Source organism: Polyodon spathula, chromosome 4, assembly GCF_017654505.1.
Source record: "Polyodon spathula isolate WHYD16114869_AA chromosome 4, ASM1765450v1, whole genome shotgun sequence".
Classification (NCBI taxonomy): Eukaryota; Metazoa; Chordata; class Actinopteri; order Acipenseriformes; family Polyodontidae; genus Polyodon; species Polyodon spathula.
In genome coordinates, this window is record NC_054537.1 from 88148512 (window position 1) to 88173312 (window position 24801).

At 34.8% G+C, this 24801-nt stretch overlaps 1 pseudogene; it reads left to right on the forward strand.

Moving 5' to 3' along the window:
* The window catches only part of LOC121314002, a 118413-nt pseudogene that overhangs the window by 86359 nt on the left and 7253 nt on the right, over window positions 1-24801 (forward strand).

The following is a 24801-nucleotide window of genomic DNA, read 5'->3' on the forward strand; positions in this document are numbered from 1 at the left end:
GTCAGACCAGAAACAGGAAATAAAAGACAGAGAGAGGTGGAGTTTTGTAGAGCTGAGAATGGTTTCGCTCAGCATTTAATAAATGAACAGACAGTCAGAAAAGAAACGGTTGTAACAAACACAAAAACACGGCACATTTGCCAGAACAAAAGAGACAAACAAAACGGACTAACACTACACAAAACACGGTGAGCAGATATTTTAACTTTACGTTATTATTTAATTATTTATTACCTCTTGTCTCCAATCCCGTTCTCCACTCACCGAACACACAATCCCGAGTGTGTGAAAACATGCAGCTTTTATGCAGCTGTACCAAGACTTGATTGCTAATCAATCATTCAATTGGAGTTGCGGTACAACTGCATGTGAATTAATAAAGTGCAATTCCCTGTGCTCACATATTATTACGCATTACTTGCACGTGAAGTGCTGTGCAATCCTCGTGCCTAAATACAAATATACATTTTAAACACATACATAGACCAGTTTATATCCCGTGTACCAATGACTATACACCAATATTAACACACAACACAAAATACACACAGGGGCGGGCACTTTGCCACATATACCCCCCCTTGTGCAAAGCACACATGGCCTCAATGGCCACCTCCCCCCTTAAAATCCCAAACGTCTCGCTCAAAGTCCTGGGCCAAGAAAAGGGACTTTAAGGGGTTGATGGGTGGCAATATTGCCAGTAGCCAGGCTGCTACTGGCCATGCTGTCAGCAGACATGCTGACAGTGGGGCGAATCTCTCCTCACGCTGTACCACTGGTAGTGGAAATGCTGCCAATGGTGCGACTGTCAGCAGATGTGCCGACAACTCCCAGACTGACTCCTTCAGCCGGGGCAAGTCCAGCAGCGGAAAAGCCGGACATAGAAATTTGGACACATCTTTAGAAGCACAAATCAGGCAAAAAGCTAACTACTGGCGTCAATTGCTTGAGAGAGTAGTTAGTGTGACGCTAACCCTGGCAAGGTCTAATTTAGCATTTTGAGGGCATAAAGAAACTACAGAAAGTAAAAACAGTTCTTCTCTATTATTGAATTACTGAGTAAGTATGATCCTGTGCTCAAACTACTGCAAAAAACAAAATGGCGCTGTGACTTGTCCTACAATACAGAATGAAATAATCAAATTACTGTGTCAGAGTATTGTTGTAGAAATCATCAGTGATTTAAAATCATCCCAGTTTTTATTCAACAATAATTGTTGTTACTACACAAGACTCATCAAAAGCTGACCAATTAAGTCTCGTAATTCGGTATGTGGGAATTTTAAAGTAGTGAAGCTGAACAACCGGAGGATATAATTCTAAATTAATAATTTCTTAGTTTCACAAAAGTTAGTAATCAGAATGCACAGGAGTTGGAAACCCAAATAACAGCAACCCTAGAGAACAAAGGTTTGAGTCTCTCAAAATAAAGAGGACAGGGCTATGATCGTGCAGTGAATATAGCGGTGCATATTCAGGAGTTCAAGCTTGATTATTGGAAGTGTGTCAGTTTGCTAAGTACGTACATTGCACTAATCATAACCTAAACCTAGTTTGAAATGATTCAGTGAAGTCTATTGCAAAAATATGCAATTTTTATGATCTTGTTGAGAGACTGTACACCTTTTTTGGACATAGTATCAATCATCATTAGATGATTCCCATGTTACCTCAACTGTCCAACTCATTGGTCTTCTCGTTACAACTGTTTGGTGGAATTACGACATAGATCTGCTGATGAAAAATTTTCTCTTAGGGACAAGCTCTACGGAGAGAAATTAAGCTGCGAGTTTGCTGAAACAGTTCCAGTCATTTTATACAGTTTTCTTGAATGTAAAATTCTTCAGTGTACTGATGCGGTTTCAAAACTACTTCAACACCAAGCTCAAGATATCAGTTGTGCTGGAGTGGTATTACAAAATGCTCAGATTAGCAACATGAGGAATACATTCTTCAAAATGAAAATGCAATCCATTGATTTAGCAAAAATGTGGCTAGCTGAAACGACTTTCTCTCAAAAGCGCACATCAGAACTTCAATGAACCCTATACAGATCAAAGGCTATCTGATCCAAAGGGTAATTTCAGAGTTATTGTTTTTTATCCAACACTCGACATAATTACTAGCCAATTGAAAAATCACTTCAAAGGTTTCAAGATGTGGTAAGCATTTTCCAGTCCCTAGTGCCTAGGAATTTAATTTCAATGTCAGATGAAGAACTTTACAAAGCAGGAGAGGATTTGGTGAATGCTTATAATCAAGACATTTCTTCATCTTTGCCAGGACAGCTGTTATCATTGAGATCATGTGTGAGAGCAGAGATTTCCAAACTTGATACTGTGCGCAATGTTGCAAACCTTGTTTTGATTGATAACCAAGTCGTAACACTATTTCCTGATGTATGTGCAGCTTGCTTCTTATTCCTGAAAATTCCAGTTAATGTAGCATCTACAGAAAGATAAATTGATCAAAAACTACCCCAGGACTTCAGTGTTACAGGTGCGACTGTCTGCACTCGCTACAATTTCGATTTGAAGCAGAAAGGGCAAAGAAATTGGACACAAAAATAATTATAGATCGTTTTGCAGAAGAGAAAGCAAGGAATGTCAATTATAATATAGGTGCGTTTTAATGTTTTTAATGTTTAATGTTTCTGACAATTTGATAACAATTGTACCTGTATAGTTTTTCAATATTTTGGAAAATTATTATTGATTTTATATTCATATGGATTACTGAGTGAGTGTACTCTGTGTGTGTGTGAGGTGGATCCCTTAATTTCAGTCTGCGCCCTTGCCCTATGAAGCCTCTCTACGCCACTAGTTAGTATTGATCAATAAAACATGCATTACAAGGCAATATCAACAAAATGAATATAGTAATTGCTTATTTTAACAGCCAACACTATAAAAAAATATATACGTTTTTTAAAAATTACATTACTTACCTAATTGGAGGGGGTGGGCTTGCACGGATGAACACAAATGCTTCAATATAACTGACTGAGTTAACATTGACTATCTCTGGTCTCTGGCTATTGAGTATAAACAATATTGTTTGTTACAAGGTAGGCCTGAGTTACATAAAAATAAAGACTACACACATTAAGTTAAGTTTAACATTTTAAAATGTGCAAGTAGCCAAGATGTAATTAAGAGCATTTACCTGTATTTCATCTGGTAAAAAAACAAAATATTTTTTAAAACATCCAGACCCCAGAGTAGAGGCTCTGATGTTTTTAGTAACAGTGCTATATAAAATGGGTGCAGGGTTTGTGCTATTGTCTACCCCTGCTTAAATTAAATATGAATACTAATCTTGTATGGCTTATATGTCATAAGAGTACAAATGTTCTTTTGCTTTAAAAATAATCCATATGCTGACCATTTCATTCAATATAAGATAACAGGGATCCATCTTTCCAGTAAAGCATTTAATATCTGTATCTATTGTCGGTATAACAGAGTTTGACTCCTGATTGCAGGCAATTTTCAATTATGTTTCTTTATTAATTCAATATTATTCACTGAAATTAAAGTGTGTTTAGTTTTGTAGGCCATTTACTGTCTGGACATGTGCTATGCACTACTTTTGGAAGTTTAAAAGAATAAAATTCAATGAAATATATATTTTCTTTAAACTTCAATGTTCCTTTTAAAATTATCTAAAAGAATAAAACATATCTGTTCTAGATCCAGATTATCATTTATCGTGATAATATGGGGATATCTACGTTTTGTATTCATCTTGTACGTAACGTGAAAAATCTTGTATCTGGCTGAGGTATTGATAGCTGTCATAGGAACCACTTGCTTGGTTTTGATGACACCGTGTATAGGCATTTGTTATTAGCTGAATAGCAGAGCTTCAGTATTTACCTGAAACTAGCATTTGATAAAATGTTGTTCCTGCTACAAATAATGTTTTGTGATGCTGAAAATAAAAAACCCAAAACATGACAGCATGAATATAGTGTGGCTCACTAGGAGAGTTAATTATATTTGTTCATAAATGTTTAATCACTTATGTTTTAATTTAATTAAATAGGTTAATGTGTCTAGAAGGTTATAGGTCTTGATATATCACCTCAGAATTTTTTTTTTTTGCTAAGTTATTGTCTGGCACTATATGTATAGGGGTAATGGTGGTAAATTGAGCTGCCAATTGGCAGCATTAAAGCAGTTGGTACCCGTGATAACTGCTCCATCTGCCAAGACTTTTGTTGCCAAAGGCAACAGATGGGATTATATCAGTTTAAATATGTTGTATATTTTTCTTCCCCTTTTTAAAATCACTTGAATACCTTAATCTTGAAGAATGTGTGATTTTTAATTATTTTTTTTAATTATTTACTATACAAAGGGATTTTTGAAACGTAGGAGGGTCTAAATTATGCATTAATATATTGTTTGCCTTAGGCCGATTAAAACAAATCCTACAATAGTTTACTATTCCAAAATTCTTAGCAATTTACTTTCGAAGCATGTTTTTTTAGTTATAATGGACATACCTCATACAATGGATTTCAGTGATTTAATTGTTTTGTGATTGTAAGGCATACAGTAGCTGTACATTTTAAAATAGAGCGATTTAAAAAAAATAATAATAATAATAAAAAGACAAAAAAAAAGTGTTCTGGCTTTTCAGTTCTGTAGCACATCATGGATCGTTGTTGCTGTGTTACCTGTTTGACAATGTGGTCAATAATTCTGACACTATCCGTGCACTAGAGCAGCCATTTTGAAACAGACTTCAAAGTTATAAGTGTAAGGTAACCATATGGCTCTGATCAGCGGGACAGTGTGGGATAGTTCAGGCTTTTCAACTCACAACCCAATTGTGCTTCTGCTTCTTTTAAAGGCAAGAATGGTACCTGAGTCAGGTAAAACGAACCAGAATGCATTGCGTTGTGAGTTAAAAAGCCTGAACTGTCCCAAACTATCTTGTTGAAGACAGAGCCATATTGTCACCTTATATAAGTGTAAAAAATTGTCAGGATGTTAACAATGAAAAGAAAAATGACAGGTACAGGAAACATGCTGCTGTTAATATCACTTTGGTTATTGTTATGCTCCTCTTAATATCAATCATCTCACCTACAGTTTCATTTAGCTATAGTCCGTCTCTGTTTCTTCAGTTCTCTGTATTGTATATGCAGCAGCAGCATCGCCAAAATCAATGAAGCACATATTGTATGATGAAGAAAACCAAAGATCTTATTTTTTACTTTATTACATTACATTTTTTTTTTTTTTTTTTTTTTTACACTGTTCTCACGGCAACTATCCTGGGTATTGTAGTGTTTGCTCACAACGCCACATTTCATTTTAAATATACATTTATTTTCAGTATATATCTATCTCACAATAAGCATTGCTATGTTGTTGTCACAGTACAGTACATGTGTGGATGTGTTCTCTACAACAGACCAGTGGAAGAGTTTAAGGCCCATCCTACCTGTCTTTTGACTGTAGTTTTACTGATCTTTGCTATACAGAGATCTTACACACACTAGAAAGTTTTATATATAAAAAATATTGGTATACAAAAAACTAACTTGTTGTAGAAAAACAGATTTAATCAAAAATTTCCAGACCTACTTAGATAGATTGTGTACCATAGTTGCAGGTATAATAAAAAGATAAGGTGCAGTGAAATAGGATTCTGAATTGCAATTATTTTTAAAAACACAGAAATATTAATTCTTAAATAACATATTCATTGCTGCACTATGTACAAAGTCAGCTTTTTTATGACTCACAGTTTGCTAAATTAAAATATTCCATTTAAAAAAAAAAAAACATGCCATTCTCGTTTTTCACTTTCTGATTTAATGATATGCAGATATCACAAATTTACGGGATAATCCTAATCTCCAGTAACCAATCAGTGAACCATTAATTCGATTGTCTTTGCTACAGAGACAGAAGACAGATAATGAACAGTTTGTTTTTCCAGTAGCATCTCATGAAAATAGCCAGGAATTTTATGTAAATAGCCATGGATTTTTCCTGGCTTCTCTAGATTATCGAATTGTGAAACATGGTTAGTATATAAGTAAAAATGTGAGTGAGACATATTTAAAGAGTCTAATTAATTATCCATCTGTCAAATGTTATTGAGCGCATATGAACTATTAAAAAAACCCTCAATAGTAGAATATTTCATAACAGTGAAGAAACTTAATAAAATGCTTTGCCTTTTTTTCTCTATTTTGTTCAATTTAAGAGTGTTGTCACAATCTAGGGATATATAAACACTCCTGTCTGTCTGTGTGTGTCATACATTTTCACATGTCCATTTTTATCTATTATAGAGAACTAGAGGCCAAAAACAAAAACGTGTCTCCATCTCCGAAGAGGAAAAAACAGAGGTATGATATTTTTATATACAAATATATTTGTTTTCTATCAGATAAAATATATCTTCTTTGGTTCATCATACATTGTCTAATCTTTTCATACTTCCCAGTAACCACTTCTCAGAGAAAGAAGACAGTGACAGTCAGTAATGTAGAAGAAACCAAAAGCAGATGATCTGAGGACAGAGTGTGCCACCTGTAAGGTCCAGGAGACGACGAGAATTTAGTCAGGTAGGCCCGGTCTTGTTGATATTTTCCCTGATGAAGTTCCATCTTCATTAAGATCACCTTATGTCAGTAATGAAGAAAATGGCAATGTTAAATGAGGAAAAAAAAAAACTGATTTAGTGGAAACATCACTTCGGAAACCTCCATTGATCTGGCTTATTGAACTGCCACATACATTTATACTGTGGATTTAGATGTAATTAAGTAGGATAATCTGTTTGTTTTCTAATGCAAAGGGATTAATCCCTCTTGTCAAGAGCGTAGTCAATGGTTTAGAGGTCCTTGAGATAAACATCTAAAAAACAGTCTGAAGAATGCATCTAATTAAATTAATTGACAACTGGACAGTGCTCACAGTCCATACTAATGGAGTAGAGGTTCAGAGCAATGGATTCTGGACACAGAAGGTCAGTGCAGAAGTGCAAATGTGATATTTGTAGAATCACAATTTATTTAATCAAGGTTTTATATTATAAACCTCACACATCAGCTGAGTCTAAGTTAAGGTGACATTATCCCACTGGCTCAGATTCATGTCTTAAATTGTTTCTGTAATTCTGCTGAAAGTGACATGTGTGTGTGTGTGTGTGTGTGTGTGTGTGTGTGTATATATATATATATATATATATATATATATATATATATATAGAGAGAGAGAGAGAGAGAGAGAGAGAGAGAGAGAGAGAGAGAGAGAGAGAGAGAGCAGCAATATAGTAGCACACAGAGTTACGGATGATTACGGATAAGTGAAGGTATAATTAGAAGGCAGTAATTATAAAATAAAAAGAAAACAAAATACAGAAATACATGCATGCAGAATATAAATAATAGTGATTGTTAAAACTTGAACATTACCATTACTGTATGTTGTTTTTCCACCAACTGCCTGTTATATTTTCTTGGTCTCCAAAGCATTCTTAAATCAATTCTGTTTTGACTTTATACACGTCTCAACATCTAACTTAAGTGCCAATAAGGGTTGTTAATTGTTTAGAATTTAAACATTAGTAAAATGTCAAACGTTTTTAATTTTGCGTAACCATTTAAACTTTGTCAGAAATGTGCAAGTCGAATATTAAGAACAAGAGGGTGTCTGCAAATAATGGCTGTCCGTTTTTTTTTTCATTGTCTACTTCCTACCTTTGTCCAGTGACATCATTGCATGTTTATGCTCACATGACTAGCAATGTCATCTTCAGGCGCTTGAAATAAGTGAAGCCCTGTCTGGCCATATTTCGACAAAAAGGGAGACCGAAAAGTAAAATAGGCTGTTCTCTGTTACAGCGGCAGTACTGGAACAATGTTAAAGCTCATGAAAATTAAGTATCCTGTACATGTCTGCTTCTACTACTGGTGTTGGGTTTAGTGCGGAGGATGTGGGCCCCAGACAATGCAACATTGCAAGTATATTCAACAAGTTTTAAAATGGAATATTGATCCTGCAAATGTCACGAAAATTTCCGTGAATACTGTACTTGGAATAAAGTCAGTTTGGTTTGAACATAACTAGTTGTTGTCTTTTATATACAGTAGGATAGATTTGCAAATTTGGATTTTAGCACCGTTTGAATAATTAAACTGCATAACATTTCTGTATAATGCAAGTATTGTTTCATATTGCTTCATTGTTTTTATACATGTATTTATATATAGGACTTCTGATTTTTGCTGTTTTACCCCGACTTTTATACTCTCCTTTAAGAATTCAACTGATACCTGTTAAGCCATTCGTGTATGTCAGTCACCACTGAGTAAAATTGATTTCATTTATGATTTTTGAAACAACTTAATGGGCTTTTAAAATTGGCCAAACCTTAATTCTTCATTTACAAGCAGAACATGGAAACGAGACTGCAACATGTTAATAAGCGACTCATTTTTATTAAAGCTATAATGAAAAATAAAGTATTTTATGCTGGACACACTTTATTACAATTTGTTTGTGTAACTGTATTTACATTTACAAAGAGGACTCACTTCTGCATTTAAAAAAATAAGACTTATGCTTTAAAAGCCCATTTAGTTGTTTCATAGAAAAAATAAAACATAAATCAATTTTACTATTAATGTGTTTCTCAGTTGTGATTGAGATACACAAATGGCTTAACATGTATCAATTATGTGTTTAAAGGAGAGTAGAAAAGCCAGGGTAAAACAAAGAAAATCAGAAGACCTGTTTATCGGCATATATGTGTTAATTTATAAAAGCTATTTGTTCAAAATTAAGTAATAGCGCTTTCTCAATGTTGTTTTTTATTTTAACATTGTAAAGGTTGAAACTATATATTTTTAAAAGTTTAAATGTTTAATAAATTAAGTGGAATCTAGCACCCCTAGTGCCGATATGGAGATGCTGTTTGCAATGATCTACTGGTTCGAGTTATAGGTGGAGTGCCAGTTGAGCTGGCCAGTAAGAGTTGACCCAGAGCAGAATTGTGATTCAATTCAAAAGTACAGAACTGAGTTTGTGTGATATTAAAGTATGCTTACATGATGGAGGAAGAAAAAGTAATCCAAAAGCAAACGGTAACGACAAAGAACTGGGCTATATGAACGCTACATGTCAATTGCAGGTACCGAATGATTTTTAAGATTGATTAGGAAGTTCAGTTTCTGTTGTGCTGAGTTTCTTGTTTAAGTTTGAACCTTATATGTTGTTTAGGCTGTAACTTATTGTAACATTATGAATTATGTGTATTGCAGAAGAACTAACTCTTACTTCCATGGACATTCAAGATGAAATGGTTACCGTTTGGAGCCTATAATTCAAATAAATGTTCACATTCATTGTCTTGATCTTGGATTAAAGTAGTGTTATTTTAGCTCCTATAATGTTTCTGTGTCTCAGGCAACTCTGACCAAACTCCTTTTGTATTGAAAATGTAAAGCTGTGGAACTTGAAAAAGATATGGCAGTACAGAACTAAAAAAAAAAATCAACCTGTACTTTAATCTAGGCCATCAAGCTTTGAAGTTGCAGTTTCCTGTATCATATTTTATAATCCGTGACGAGGATTAGCTAATAAATAAAGTGTATTAAAGCACATTGATATCTGCACGCTTGTGCAGCTTTTTATCAGTATGCTGCCATGGACGTAATCTGTCTTGAGTTTCTGATTATATGTAATTCATACAGATTTCAGTCGTTATCCATAAATAATGCCAAAATCACATTAACTCATTCGGTTTCTTGGATAATCCTTTCTGATACTTTTGCTTAAGAACTTGAATTTCAGTTTGTGTCTGAGTGTGACAGAGTGAATGAGTCCGAGTCAACAATCTCCCTCCCTACCTGTGAGGGCATGGTATAACAGGAACAGTGTGCCCCACACTGGATGGTTTGACAGTTCATTCCAGGGTCAGTCAGAAGTGGAACATCCAAAAAGGGGGCGAAGCCACAATACTAGAAGTCAGTGCCTTACTGCGGTAGGCGATGGTGTCAGTGATGGATCGGAGGAGACGTGATTGCATTCACTACCAAAGGGGGCGGGGCTAAAGGTACATCAGGGGATGTGGCCAAGCAATCTGTTCCTTTTTGGTATGGTTACGGAAAGACCTGTAAAGGACGTACAAACGAAAAAGTACCGTGAGTGTTTAATGTTGTCTTATCTGTCTGTTTAACTTGTTGTCTGTTTTTCTAGATGGCTAAATATTCGTGAGCTGTCGCGCTAAGCCAGCATCAAACCTGGACCACATTGCACTACTGTTGGCACTGATTATTGTAGTAAGTTACCACTTTTATTAGGAGCACTTACTATTGAACTTGTGATCGTGTGTGTATTTGTGTGTATGTCATTATTAGTATTATTATTTTGGGACTGAACCCCATGATTTACATGTGCTATATACATCGTTGTGTAGAGCCAGGTATTATTATTTTAGCTTGACAAACAAGCAATCCAGCTCAAAAATAAAGAGTTGTTTTTCACAGTGAACTGTGTTGTGTTTGTTATTACTGAGCAATGCATCACCTCTACACCTGCGCACTGCCAACCACTTTGCCTCAGTGAGAAATAGATTGATTGTAATTTTTGGAGAGATACCAAATTAACTAGATCGGACATTTTCTTAGATGGTCTATATATTTTTTTCTTTGTGATTTCTTTTACTTTACTTTTTTTCAGCATATCTCTGCTGTCATCTGTATATCTGTGCCTTATGGCCTGTCAGTATTTTTGACAGGTGTCATCCATCCCCCAAAAACTGCATCCCTTAGAGCTTATGTGCTGTTTTTTTTTATTTGGTTACCATAGGGAATGTATGTACCCATCTCAGTTGTCTTACCATTAAAACTGCTTACAAGCATTAAAAAAATTTATGACGAATGTTCGTAATTTTTATATATATATAGTTTTCTAGAACCAGTATATTATATATATATATATATATATATATATATATATATATCTAAATATATATATTTCTGTACTGACTAATCAGATTTACGCTTGACATAAAACTACTAATCTTGCTGTGATTTGCTTTGCTTTTTTTTGTAGCAAAATAAAATAAACTAGTAAAGTTGATTGCGGTTTCAACTGGAAATCTTTATCAATGTCATTCAGTAGTGAAATTAGTTTTAGTTTGTGTGCTTGTACCATTCTTCAAAAAGGGCTTTTCTACTTAATGCATTATATAGTATCTTGTTCATTTGTGTTTTGGTACAAATATGGTATCGTTTGATTTTTTTTAATCAAACCCTTTCAGTGTTTCTACTGTGTATGCTCTTTAGACTGCCTATGAAATGATATATGTTGTCCAGTGTAGTGGTCTGAAGAGGATAGGAATGACAATTCATTATTTAGTATAGTGGTCTCTGTAAAGGTTTCTCGTGTTTATATTGCTTGGCTCTCCCTCACTTCTAAGTTATCAGTGGTGTGCATCTTCAACACGTTTCCGAAACAATTACATAATGCAGCATCACCGGTTTCTTTGTTCACAATCTCGTTCCAGGTCACAGGGTACATTCTCCTTATGCTGGTCTTCCTGTTTTATTTCTCTGTCATATCTGTCCTTCTAATCTGTTGCTTGAAGTGTACAATACTGTCCTTTGTTGGGTACAAGTACCTCGTTAATATTAACTTTTTTTTAATTGCATCCCTTTTGAGACCCAGCTTGTGTGAAGAATATTGACGCAGCTGTTTTTTTTTTTTTAATGGTTTTTGTTTTGTTTTAGTTTTTTGGCTAATGGTTATACTCCTAGCTTTCTAGTAGTGCCCCCAGTGAATTTTGGATTCTATGTAAATACATACAATAGGCTATTGAACATCTGCGTATTTACTTTTTATTAATGTCAAAATTTAAATCATTTTTTCCAGGTTTTTTTTTTTTGTTAGTTTTCCCACAATATGCAACTATCCCACTTCACCCTTAAAGCTTATTGGACTGAAGTTTAAAGGCAAAGGACTAAAGTGATGGCATTCCATTTTAATTAAAATAATCTATTGATAATATTGCTGACCTTTGCTAATGTCACCTTTCAGAATAGTTTTAAGTCGGTATAGTGTGATGCGATATAAATGTACCAAAAGAATGAAAAATCCAGTGTAATGCTGCTTTAAAGCTCTTGTCATAATACTAGCAGGGTTCTCCCTAGGTTTATCCGCCTGTCTTGCAGATTCTACTGTGCCTTTAACAATAAGAATTGATTGCGCTTCTAGCAGACTAGATCACTTGCGTGTTGCTGGCTGAAAAAAATAAATCTTGGAACCACATGACAGCTGTGTTACGTGAGTTGAAGGGGTGAATATTCTGTGTTAAGCACTTCGAGAGGCTAAAACGTTAAAAATAATTAAAAAAATAATCAGTTATTTTCAAAGCAAAAATAGTGACAATGAATGCAGGGGGTCAAAATAAGCCGATGATCGGTGCAATCCAACACCTAATAATATATTTGCGCCGGCTACTTTATTAAAATTACAATTAGTTTTGGGTATTATCATTCAGTTCAGTTTTTTTAGTGATATCGTAGCAATGTGTACTGAGCTGCTTGTGAGATTTATTGGGGGTTCATTTATAGAGGCTGTACGCCTTTAAGTAGAAAGGTGTGATGGGATATCAGCTTAACATTTGTCAGCTGACATACAAATGCTTAAGGGCAGAGGTTCTGGATTATTACACTGCAGTTTCATCTAACAGTTATGATGGTGACCAAACGTGTGCGAGTACTGTTGTGTTTAAAAAAAAAATGGTTAAAATGAACAGTTGCATTCAAAAAATGTAGAACAGCGAAAAACAAAAATAGACATGCACAACAAAATGCCCTGAAAACTTAACTTAAAGAAAACTATTTAAATTAAGCAATAAGCTCAATAATTATGCAAAAAAGGAGGTGAAAGGGTTACCTTTGTTAATTTTTTGTTAACTCCAATAACCCTACGTTATCTTTCCATAGTCAAATCTTAGAGTGAACTAAATGAGCACGGTAATTTACCATAGTAAAAAACAGCAATGAAAAAGAAAATGTAGAAAAGCGGAACCAGATATAGTCATTGAAAGACAAAACATTATTCAAATTCTTTGTCGTATTATATATTTGAGGTAAGTCACGTTTATTTTTCTGTTAAAAGTGCTCCCAGCTATAATGTTCTGCTGCCCAGCTGCACAGAATTCGTGGGGAGAACCCTGACTATTGCACTGATTCGCTGTGTCATGACAGCAAGATGTTGAAATTATTTTTAACAGCGACACCTATGGGTTACAGTTACAATATGGGGCACATCATGCAGCAACTTTTTGCTTTAAGGATGTTATACAATTAGCTACATATAATCTCTAGGGCAAGTTCAAGTTGTCATAAAAGAAAAAAAATAACTGAAGCCAGTTATTTTACAAAACTTACACTATTCCTTACACAGTGTTTTTATCAACGAAACCGTTTGAGGGAGTGACTTCATATTTGCATGGTTATATAAACCCAGAGATGGTATACTTTGAGTTACTGTCTTAATGAAAGGTCTCATTGTCACATAATTTGAATTGAATGAGGAAGGCTGTTCAGTTGACATTTAGGATTCTGCTACTAACTCAAAATTAGCTCTGTCGGGTAAATGCAGATTTAGAAAAAAAATTGAAAAATTCAGTACTGGATCAGCAGAACCCAGAACCACCCAGAATAATTGAAAACCCCATAACAGATTAAAAAAAATGTAAAAAGCAATGTGCTTTTTAAGAAGCCATTTCTATTGGGGCAAAAGGAGGTATTGAAGTGGCCATCGTAAATAAGAAGATGGTGGCCGCCTTGCTGTTGGATTTGTATGACTGTGGAATCCAAGACTGCATCATAAAATCACTGCTTACTAAAGCATATCTTAGCTTATCATTGTCAGTGTATTTCTGTATAAAACTGATTTGCATTCCATGAAAAAAAAAAAAAAAAAAAAAGCTTTCTTATTCATGTTGACTGTTGGTCTAATGTAATATGCTGTACTTGAAAATCTGTTTAACAGCATAATGTGACATTGCAAGATAGTATAGCTACAGATTTTTAGCATTTGTGCATACAGAGTAGTTGTACTTAAATCACAGAATCACTTTCAGTTGAGTAACTGTTAAAATCACTACACTGTAGCATCCCGTAAATGCCATAATCCTTCATCTGCCAAATTAAGCCCAGGGAGAATAGCCAGCTGTGGTATCAGCACAGTTATATTAAGGGATGAGCCCTGAACCAAGTGGAAAGATGTTCTGGAAGAATAGTAACCTTTCCCATGATGAGTGCATTTTCCATTACATTTTTGACATAGAATGGTGCAAAATGATTTAATGTTGGCATTTTGTTTTGCTGACTCCCGTTTTTCCTAGTAAAGAGAACACAAAAGCTGGGTTAGGTATGTAGAGGGAGCGTGACCAAGCATCTGAATTATATTGCTTGAAGATCCATTCACCAAAATTGCCAGCATCTTTCAGTGTTGTTCCCACACAGCCATTTCTTCTTGGTGCAATTACAATAGTTCTTTAGGGTTCATTTATGTAAGCGCCCTATGCAGTAATTGCATACACTATTAATTATTATGAAAGTATTATTATGAAAGTGAACAAAATATGAGCATGTTTAATACCCTGAAAGGTTAACAACTGTTAAGGGGGGAAGTTTACGGAGAGTGGCACCACAGAACTGTCAAATCTATACTGAATTGATCCGGTAATGCATTTAGAGGAGTTTAGATATAACAATTACTTTGCTGAAATGCATTACATTTCTCTTCCGTGCCTTCAGATTTGCTCTTTAAATGCTGGTGAAATGTGTTGCTGTTTTGAGAACACTTCACATCATCATCCTTGAAAAATGGGTCTTTAATGGGACTGCAAGTCATTGCTGAAAGAACATATAAGGGTATAGTTAGGCTGCAAAGACTAAGGTAAATGTGCTCAACCAAGCACAATATTCACTGTTACAAACACATGTGGTATAGTGATGAGGATTTTAAAATTCTTTATACCCATTACCTTTTATGGTGGTAATGAAAGATACCTTGTAAACATTCTTATTTGGAACAGTGTTTTCTTCCTGATGTTATAAATTTATCTTGAGAATCTTCAGTAAAATCTGTGTTGTTTTTATTTGTGCCGTTTTTTGAAGCAAGTTCATATGGGACGCTCCTTGAGATCAGTTCTTGGTCAAGATGGGCAAGAAATGCCCTACAAATTGCCCAGTCCCCAACAGCACAATCTAGGACAGGTTTTAATTCATTGGCAAGCCAGGGTATGTCACCATTTTGTATCCAGATACATAATATGCACAATTGGTATTTTTCAGTTACAAGAAGGGTCACTGCCAGTAAAACATTTGAGTATATTTTCATGACTTTACCTAAGTTGAGTGGAGGGGATTCTTTTAAACATCATATTCTTCCATATTCCTGTGTTTGATTTGGACTTGATGTTTCCTTTTTGATTAGTTATCTCACAAAACAGAAGGTTGTTTGTTGCTTCTAGGTAAAGACTATATTTCAATTGGCAAAATTTGAGTAGGGAATATACTACATGCATTACAAGTAGTAGGTACCAATTGATTAAATTCTTTCATTTGAAATCAAACAAGGTTTTTCCTGTTGTATTCTTTTTTCGATAAAACAGGCTCACATTTGCAAAATTGGGTACTCTGCCCCTCTTCTACAAACGACACACAGGAAAGCCCTTAATCAATTTGGAAGTGCATTGTCCATTATTGACCTGATCTGACGGTCACTCCTTAGTTAATTACTCTCTGTTGTTTGATAAATGTGTACAATTATTTTTGTCACTTTAAAGATTAATCGGCTTGGTGATGAAACGAGGAATTCCTGGACTTTTGCCAAGTATACTGTTTACTTTATTCTATATCTTTAAGTTGATGTAACTAAAGTAATCTTTTGTATTTTTTTTATTTTTATTAAACTCAGCTGCAGGGTATTGATTAGTGAGCTTAACTTTTTTTTTTTTAGTTTTTTTTATGCTATATGTCATAAACCTTGAAAGGACATCAGTTACAAATGTAATTTAACTATGTTGGACAACACATGGCCATTGTTGTGAAGGGGAAAAAAAATGAAATCTGGAATAAAGTCTGTTCTCCAGAATGTGCTACAGAGTCTTCACTTTTGAGAGTTTTTGTGAGAATCATCAGTAATTGCTGTTATATATAGAAGCATTTGTCAGCAGAGTATACTGCAGGTTCTTTATCCTGTCAGATTGATATCTGATGTCTGAATTTGAAATTAGTTAAATAAGGGTAACATTCTACTAGCAATTCTGCTCTTACTATCATCCAAAAAAACAAACAAACAAACAAAAAAAAAAAAAAAAAAAAAAAAAAAAAAAAAATTATGTATGTATCTAATTCTGTATTAAATAAAGGGTAAAAAAAAGTGTGGTACTGTACTAGTTAATTTTTTGGTTAAATATTTGCAAAATAGCTACTTAATTAGGTAATTTTGAATGTGAATTTAATGCAGTGATATTTATAAGATCAAGCTATTTCTACCTTAAACTAGAAGTGAATGACAATGGCTTGTACGTGAATGACAATGTTGTTTCATTGTCGATGTCGGTATTAGGTCTTTTATTTTATTTTTGTCTGAACGTGAGTGGTAAAATATGAACCAATGTGGCCATGAAGATTTATTCTTCAACCAGCTTAAGCATAGATGAAGGAGCTTTGCCTTTAGGGAAACAGTTAAGAACTCCTTGCAGATTAACATTGGATGAAACAGATACAACTAGTTTGAGGAGAAAGACATGTGTTGCCTCACATCCAAATAGGATTACATCAATCAATAACCACTCTTTGGAGTGATTGAATTCTGCCAGACCAAAATTTCTCTCTTCAGGATGCTCAATTTTATCAATGATTAAAGTAGTCACAAATTGCTTTGATAACATCAAGGACCTTGTTGTGACAAGGTCTGTAAGTGCAATCTCTTCAAAAGATAGAGGGGGAGAGGTACATTATCGAAGGCATTGGGAAAGTACAGTACCTGCCCCTTCAAGAGTGCATCTTAGGTGACTCTTTGTGTCTATTGCTGTTTATCAGATATTAGAAACTACATTCAAGATATATAGATAGAGAGATATAGATATACATATACTGTAGCTAGATATAGATGGAGCAATCTTTATATACACATTGTCTACTTTATATAGGTTTAAAAGGAGGTATAACTGCAGTGCAAAATAATATAATTTAGGATGTTTTGGAATAAAAGCCCTTCAGTTGTGACCACACTGTGCTCCCTCTAAATACATTAACATCCAAACAGAGGTCAGAGGCATTAAATCGTCATTCAACACCCATGAACCTTGATATGCACCTGTAAAGGACTAGTGTGCTGCATTATCTGCAGGAAATGCAATAAACTGTACACTGGGGAAACTAAAAGGTGTTTAGCGGACTGCTTGCTGTAAGATTTACGAAGCATTCAAATCAACATCACTACATTTCCAGTTGCCTGACATTTCAACAATGATCATGGTGGTCCAGTGGTTAGAGAAAACGACTTGTTACCAGTAGGTTCCCAGTTCAATCCCAACTCAGCCACTGAGACTGTGTGTGACCCTGTGCTCCATCCTTTGCATGGGCGTAAAACCAAGGTCCTATTGTAAGTTACTCTGCAGTTGTAATTAAGGCATAGTTCACTCCCTATTCTCTGTAAGTCACTTTGGATAAAAGCATCTGCTAAATGACTAATTAATAATCATTATCATTCAGTGTTATGGAATAAATGCTGTTCGCAACAAAAAAAAAAAAAAGGGGGGGGGGGGGCATGTGTTCATCTTCAAACTAGTAACTTTGGAATATCTTGAAAAGACATCATCCACAAAATTCTTAAAAAAATGCCAAGTTCACTGCGTTTACTTTTCTTACTACACGGCTGAAGAAGGACTATTGTCTGTATCATTAACACCTTTTGTGTACTTTAAAAACAACTTTTAATTTTTTATCTATCTGTATATTAATTCTGAACCACTGTACTTTTTTTACTTTCAAATATCTCAGAACTAACATTTTGGTACAGCAGTAAGGCAATGTGTGCACTTTTGCAGACAGAGGAAAAGCCAGTGAATTTCCACTTGCATGCAATATATAACAATAGAGTAATTCTCATTTTTTGTCTCTGCAGCATTGTACCAATTTGTCTTCTTTTCAGCAGTTAAAATAATAACTTTCTCACTAAATGCATGCTTACCTCAGTGAATCAATTGTTCTTCACACCATTTTTCACACAAATAGCTGATGTTAATCTTGCTGTTGAGACATTTTTTAATGATTTTTGTTAATTGAATTTTTTTTATTCCTAAAGATTTTTCATGGCCGAAAGTGTCATGTAAGCAGGACAAGGTAATAATCGGGCGCTGTACGCTGTGAGTTGGAATCCCCAAATATGGATTATCAAATATGATGATGTAACATGAGCATTGGTACATGCATCATTAGCTTATGAAAAGTAAAATGAAATAATGTTTGACAAACAAAAAGTTAACTTAAATTGAATAATGCTGTATCCAGCTAATTGGTTTATAAAGATGTCACAAGAGAATTTAGGGTTTTGCCCAGGTTACTTTTTTATTACAGTATTGATTTGTCATAACAAATAAGTCCTATAAAACATGTTTTTTTTCTGATACTAACTTGTTCTCTAAACTGTAGTAAGGATCTGTAATTTGTGTCTATATATTTATGTGTTATTTCAATTGTTCATGGTGAAGAAAATGTATGGAACTATTTTGTTAGCTACAATTACTTTAACACTTTCGAAGAAAAATAGTCCCAATACCCTGCCATTTCTTCCAAGAAGTTTGAGGTTTCTTTTCCTGTTAGTTTCTGAAATGTATGTCTTCTGCTTCTTTCATATAATAGTAAATCGTGTCTGTGTATACATGGGTATTAGCTGATATTACTAAACAACAACACAATCCTTTTAAGTGTAGCACAGTGGGGTTTTTTTGTTTGTTTGTTTGTTTTTTTTTTTTGTGGAAAGAGTTTTCTGCATTATCAGTTGAACTATTGATAATTTAAATTTTAGTAAATGTCCTAGGGCTGGTTAATAAACCATCCATTTGAACCCAGTCCATCTGCTAAATGTATTATGGAAAGAAAGAGTTTTCCCCCCCTGCATTCTCAAGTTGAAACTAATTGATAATTGAAATTTTAGTAAAAATGTCTAGGCTTGGTTAAATAAAACCATCCATTTGAAACCAGTCCATATTTATTTTGTGGCTAAAGAACAGTTACCTTCTGGTTACCAGATCACACAGATTTTTCAAACATAACATTTATTATAAAAAGTCTCCTGTAGGATGTTGCATAAGCGCTGGTGTTTGAGCTCAGATTCGTAGGTGGTAATTGAACTTATAAGGTAGGTGCCCATGTTGAGTGTAACAAAGACTGATAACTGCTGAGTTTGCATTTCTTTTGTAGTCTTTTGCTTATGATGTCGTCTTCTGTCAGGTTCAAAAGCAATATTTATTCCATCAATAGCGCTCAAAATGCAGATAAATCTCAGGAGCAAACTTTGTATATTTCTTTTATTTAATTTGTTCAGTGCATTTTGAATAGTTGCCCCAGCAGGGACAGACTCACTCAGTTTTTATTTGCCTCAGGATATTCTTCAGTGAATATCTAAAAACTCTTTAGGTGTTTTTCAAAGAAAAGTATTATGCTTTCTTGGTCTCCCAAATGCATTTTACCAGTAGAAGAACCTTTCACTCAATTAACTTTTTGTAGTCTTCTGAAAACATTGTAATGGGACATTTCCCACAGTGTTAAAGATACAATGTTGCCATTTCTCTGTTTTGTAAGTCCTCTGAAGGCAGATGATTTGTGTGTTTTTTTTTTTTCTCTAATTGTGGACATTCTGAATACATGTCTTGTCAGAATTGAACTGTCAAACAACCACTCTGATAAAACAGTTTGTCAAATAATGGCATTCTGGTATTCAGTGAAGAGTGACAGGATCCTCTGGGAGTGAAATTTGATGTGTTACTCTGTGTAATTGCTGCAGTAGTATTGTCAGTTTCATAGGAGGGGAGAGGCAGTAGAATGTTCATTATAGATATAACAATTACAAGTTTGATTCTAGACAAATGTTCAGGACTCTGATTTAGCATTGACCAAGATAGCACCCAACTCCACCTCCTGTGCAAGGTGTAAAACTACTTTTTCTGATTCTTCCTGTGCATTAAAAATCCTGGATAATGTGACCGTTTGCCATCCAATTAATGTGCAAGTCTCAAACCCTTGACCACAACAATAAGGCCACTATCAAAAAACTAAGAATGTAGGTATTACATGAGGAAGAGATATACTGCTAGCCACCCGATTCTCACACTCTACCACTATCAGAAAGCATAGGGATGACCAATCAAACCAGAAACATCATTCTAAATTGAACCATAGTCTGGAATAGTTTAGACAGGGAAACATATGTGAATAGTGCATGCCACCTACTGATTTCTTGCAGCAATTATCTCTTGAAGCAGAGCCTAGCACAGTAGTAATACATCAGGGCTTTATATATGTGGGGCATACTATATATTTGTAAAGTCTGTGTTTAAGCTCATTAAAACTGAGATCCAAGCACTTTTCTTATAGTTAGTTCAAAAGTCCTAGACTGGGGCTGCTGCCTAGAGAATGTTGAATCATTTTCCTTTTCTGTGAGAGTGGGCTTTTAGTCAGTTTACTTGACAAGTGGTGACTTAAATGCATCTGCTCAGTACCCTTTGGTGTGCCTTGAAAATGCAAAACATTTTCCCTAGTGCTCCCTACCAGACTCCTGCAGCCTAGCTGATAAGACTCCCTGTGCAGGTAGTAGTGGCATAATGGAAATAAATGTGGGCATTGGGCTTTGAAAATAAAATGAGATTGACCCTTGGCTGTCATCTCATTTATCTGATTTACATTGTAAAATCAGGATCTACACTATTGATTAGTACATAATTAGTTAATCAGGACAGGAAGGTTCTTGGTTGATTTTAGTGGAATGCAAAGCAGCACTAACTAAAGGACACAGTCAAATAACAGATTGTAGTTTGCAAATAATAAATGAATCATTCCAGTGTCATTGAACATTATACAAAGACTTTCAGTGTTAGAAAGTAGAGAGGTTTCCACAGCTCTTCTAATTGTGAGATATCTGTTTGCCTTTTTTCACTTGTTTAATGATACATCATTATGCAAATACACATCAAACATTTTGTTTTGTAACACAGCGGCCTCATACTGTTACTATTCTTAGTCGTAGTAGTGCCGTATTATTATAATTTAGCGCCACAGCGTTTATTTTAAATTGATAAAAATGATTGTGGCCCTTAAACGAGGGTGGCATTTATTAATAATACTATGCTTTACAAAAGCTACAATATTTTATTACATGATTTAAGGCATTTTAGAAGCAGCGCCGTGAAAGGCTCCAATCTGCAGTACTATATTTTTGTTTGTTTTTGAAGCTTGAATGCAGTACATTTACTGACAGTTAACGAGAGCCTATTGGGTGGGAATTGGGAGGTCAGGGGAGTACTGTACCAGCGAATTAGGATTGTGTATGGGTTGCTATGGGGAGGGACAAGAAGAGTAGAGTGAACGGCAGTTTAGTGTGATGCAGTTGTTTTTAATAACGAAAAATATTACCTCTAAATATCGGTTTGATTTCTGTTAAAAAATAAAATATATCCTACTCGCGTATTTTTTTCTCACTGTAATTTACCTGCGTGTTTGTAATTTTTCTGTAAGAAAAGCCGAAACAAAATCTCCTCAAATATAGTAAGCACATGTTTTGTTTTTTGAGTACAATTCCAATTGAATAAAAATAAAAATAAACTAAATCCCCTACAAGCAGAACATTTCTGCCAGCTTTCGTACAGCACTTAAGAGTGACCAGCAAAGCTCCAAGTTCCGCTTTGTTAAAGTTTTCACCATTCAAGCTGAGGGTGAGGTAAACAGACAGTTCTTGTTTTATTCCCTGCTGTGTTGGCACTGAACTCTGCTGCTGGGGAGGTGGATGTGAAGGACTGCTGTGATTAAGTGGTTAATCTTGAGTTGTCTGTCGGGACTGTACCATAAAATCTAATTTTCTTACTAAGGTGTCTCTACATTAGTTTGTATTACATGGTGGATTGAGGCTTCAGTCTCTTGGGGTGCTTCACATGTACATAGTCAGAATTCTTTATTTATTTTTTGAGCAGGTATAGAAAAAAAAAAAAAAAAAACAAACACAAACAAAAAAACCTTTACGTTTCTTTATTGAGAGTGGCATTTATTCGAGGGTGGCATCTATTAAAAGCTGATATCTGAGTGAGGCGTTAATTCAAAGTAATACGGTATTTAATTTCTTTGTGAATTTTGTTTACTAGCTGTTCAAAAATTGCACAGCATAAACAAATTGCTTGTTTTTATATGTCTTAATTGAGAGCCCTGTTGGCATGTCAGCATTAATAATGAACTTGTAGGATCTGGGATGATTTTTGAAGTGTCATGTTTGTATTTAGGCATAACATTTTTTTTTTTTTTTTTTGTACACAGGGTGGGTAAAATAATGTTCTTTTTATTGTGGCTAAGGGGAGATTTAATTTGGTTTCAATTTTTAAATGGTTATCCAGGTGTTAGTAAACTGCTCAAAAGTAAAATGTACCTGTGAATATGGTGCATAAAATAAATATTGTTTTATGCCTTGAAAACAATAGCATCCATCAGCTCATGACAGCTCATATTGCAGGATGCAAGGATGGCAGGGAAATGTAATTTGTGGTTCTACATATTTAAACTGCCTGTGCAGTCCTTGTTTAGAGGATAACAAATGCAGTGACTTCTCAAGACCAAAGTCGGCCTCTGACACATTTTATTTATTCTTATCTCACGTCAGCTCCTACAAGGATATAATTTGTATGCAAATATGATTTTGTCTGCTTGCCTTATGGCATTACTTGAAAAATATCACAGTATAAATATAACACTCTGGGAATATGATTATGGTGTCCATATCTTGGATAGGTTCATTAAAGGGCATTTAGATGAGAACACTTTGTACTGGAATGTAATTTCTGCTTTTGTAGACTCAAAACTGTAAACTGAAGTCTATTACAACATGGGTATATATATTCAGATAACATAGAGCTGTGAAATTTGAAGGGAAAATCTTAAAAGTACATGGTATAGAGAAAATATGGAAAGAGTGTAGAATTTTAATTGATCGACCTAAATTATGTTATCGTCTAGATGTGATGAATGCTGCCTGTGCTACCACTTTGGATGTTTGGACCATCCTCTAAAAAAAAGTCTCCAAAACAGACAGGCTATGGTTGGATCTGCCAAGACTGTGATACTTCATCCTCCAAGGTAAGAAATAGCATTGTAAAATACACATACAAGTGTTACTTTTTATAATTGGAAACCTGGAAAATTCTTTGCCTGCAAACCTCCCAAGGACAAGTAAGCTTTCACCTCTGGAGGCTGGGCTTGAACCCTGCTGTGGTCAAAAGTGATGAGAGTTGTCAGTCTTAACACAGTCTGGTGTATAGTTGCCTACAGTACATCACAAAAACACCACACAAGACTCGAATCTGGAAAGCCCAGAACTGAATCGCAGATTGGATTGGCAGAGCCTGGTCAGGATGTTGTATAGCACCCACCCTATACTATGTAAGATTTATGGAACAGTTTTCTTAGTTAATTACTGAAGCTGCCCTTCACACATGCACACACACACACACACACACACACACACACACACACACACACATACTTGCATACTGTTTAAATACATTGGTTGCATCTGGATAGAATAAAAATTGCAATTGAATTTTTCTCAGGTTTGTGAGTAAAAGTGGGTTGTTATGCATTGATACTTAAATTGCTTCTCTTGATTCTTGTTCAAGGATTTCAAAACAAGTGTGTAAACAATTCATTAGCATTTCTAAAGTTTTGACAAATACTGGCATTAGACAGCATTAAAAAAAGCTGTATATTATAACACTACTGCTGCAATCTCAGTTAGCCATTTATTACACTGCATTTCACTAAGTCAAGAGAGTCTACTATATAGAGAATGCTTTCCTTCGGCTTATAGACACATACATTTTGCACACTTTCAAGTAAGTGTTTGGTAAACACATGGTTCATGACTGTCCTAAAAAACGTTATTTCACTTAAAATGTTTGTAACCCCAAAAGTGAAAGTCTATTTCAAGATATAGTTAGCCTTATTGTAGATGGATTGACAAATTATTGGAAAATGAAATGGCTTATCTGCCTAAAGAGTGTGAATTATATTTTATTCTCCACAACCTTACAAGTTACTTATTTGCAATCCTGTTAACTTGGCCTCTCTCAGCTATATATTTACATAATTAACTATGTCAAATAATGGGCAGTCAGTGACTTTGCTGCAGGGCATTAGGGCAGCATCTTCTTAGCTAGTAATACTGCCTGTCACTTTTCAGTAATAGGCAGTCTTCATCACAAAGGTCCTGACAGGCTTTCAGATCTTAAACACATCACTGTGTTTGTCACATCACTTTTCAATGAATGCCTGCCAGTTGCAATAAGGCTGGAGGGTAATAAGAGCATAAGGGCATCATACTAAAGGATAAGATTACCTGTACTTGCATGTTTATGCTAAATTATTAATTGGGATTTAATTTGTATGTGTCTTACCTACAAAATGAACACACACACACACACACACACACACACATGCTGAAAAAATATCAATACAACATTGAAACATGTTTATACATTTCT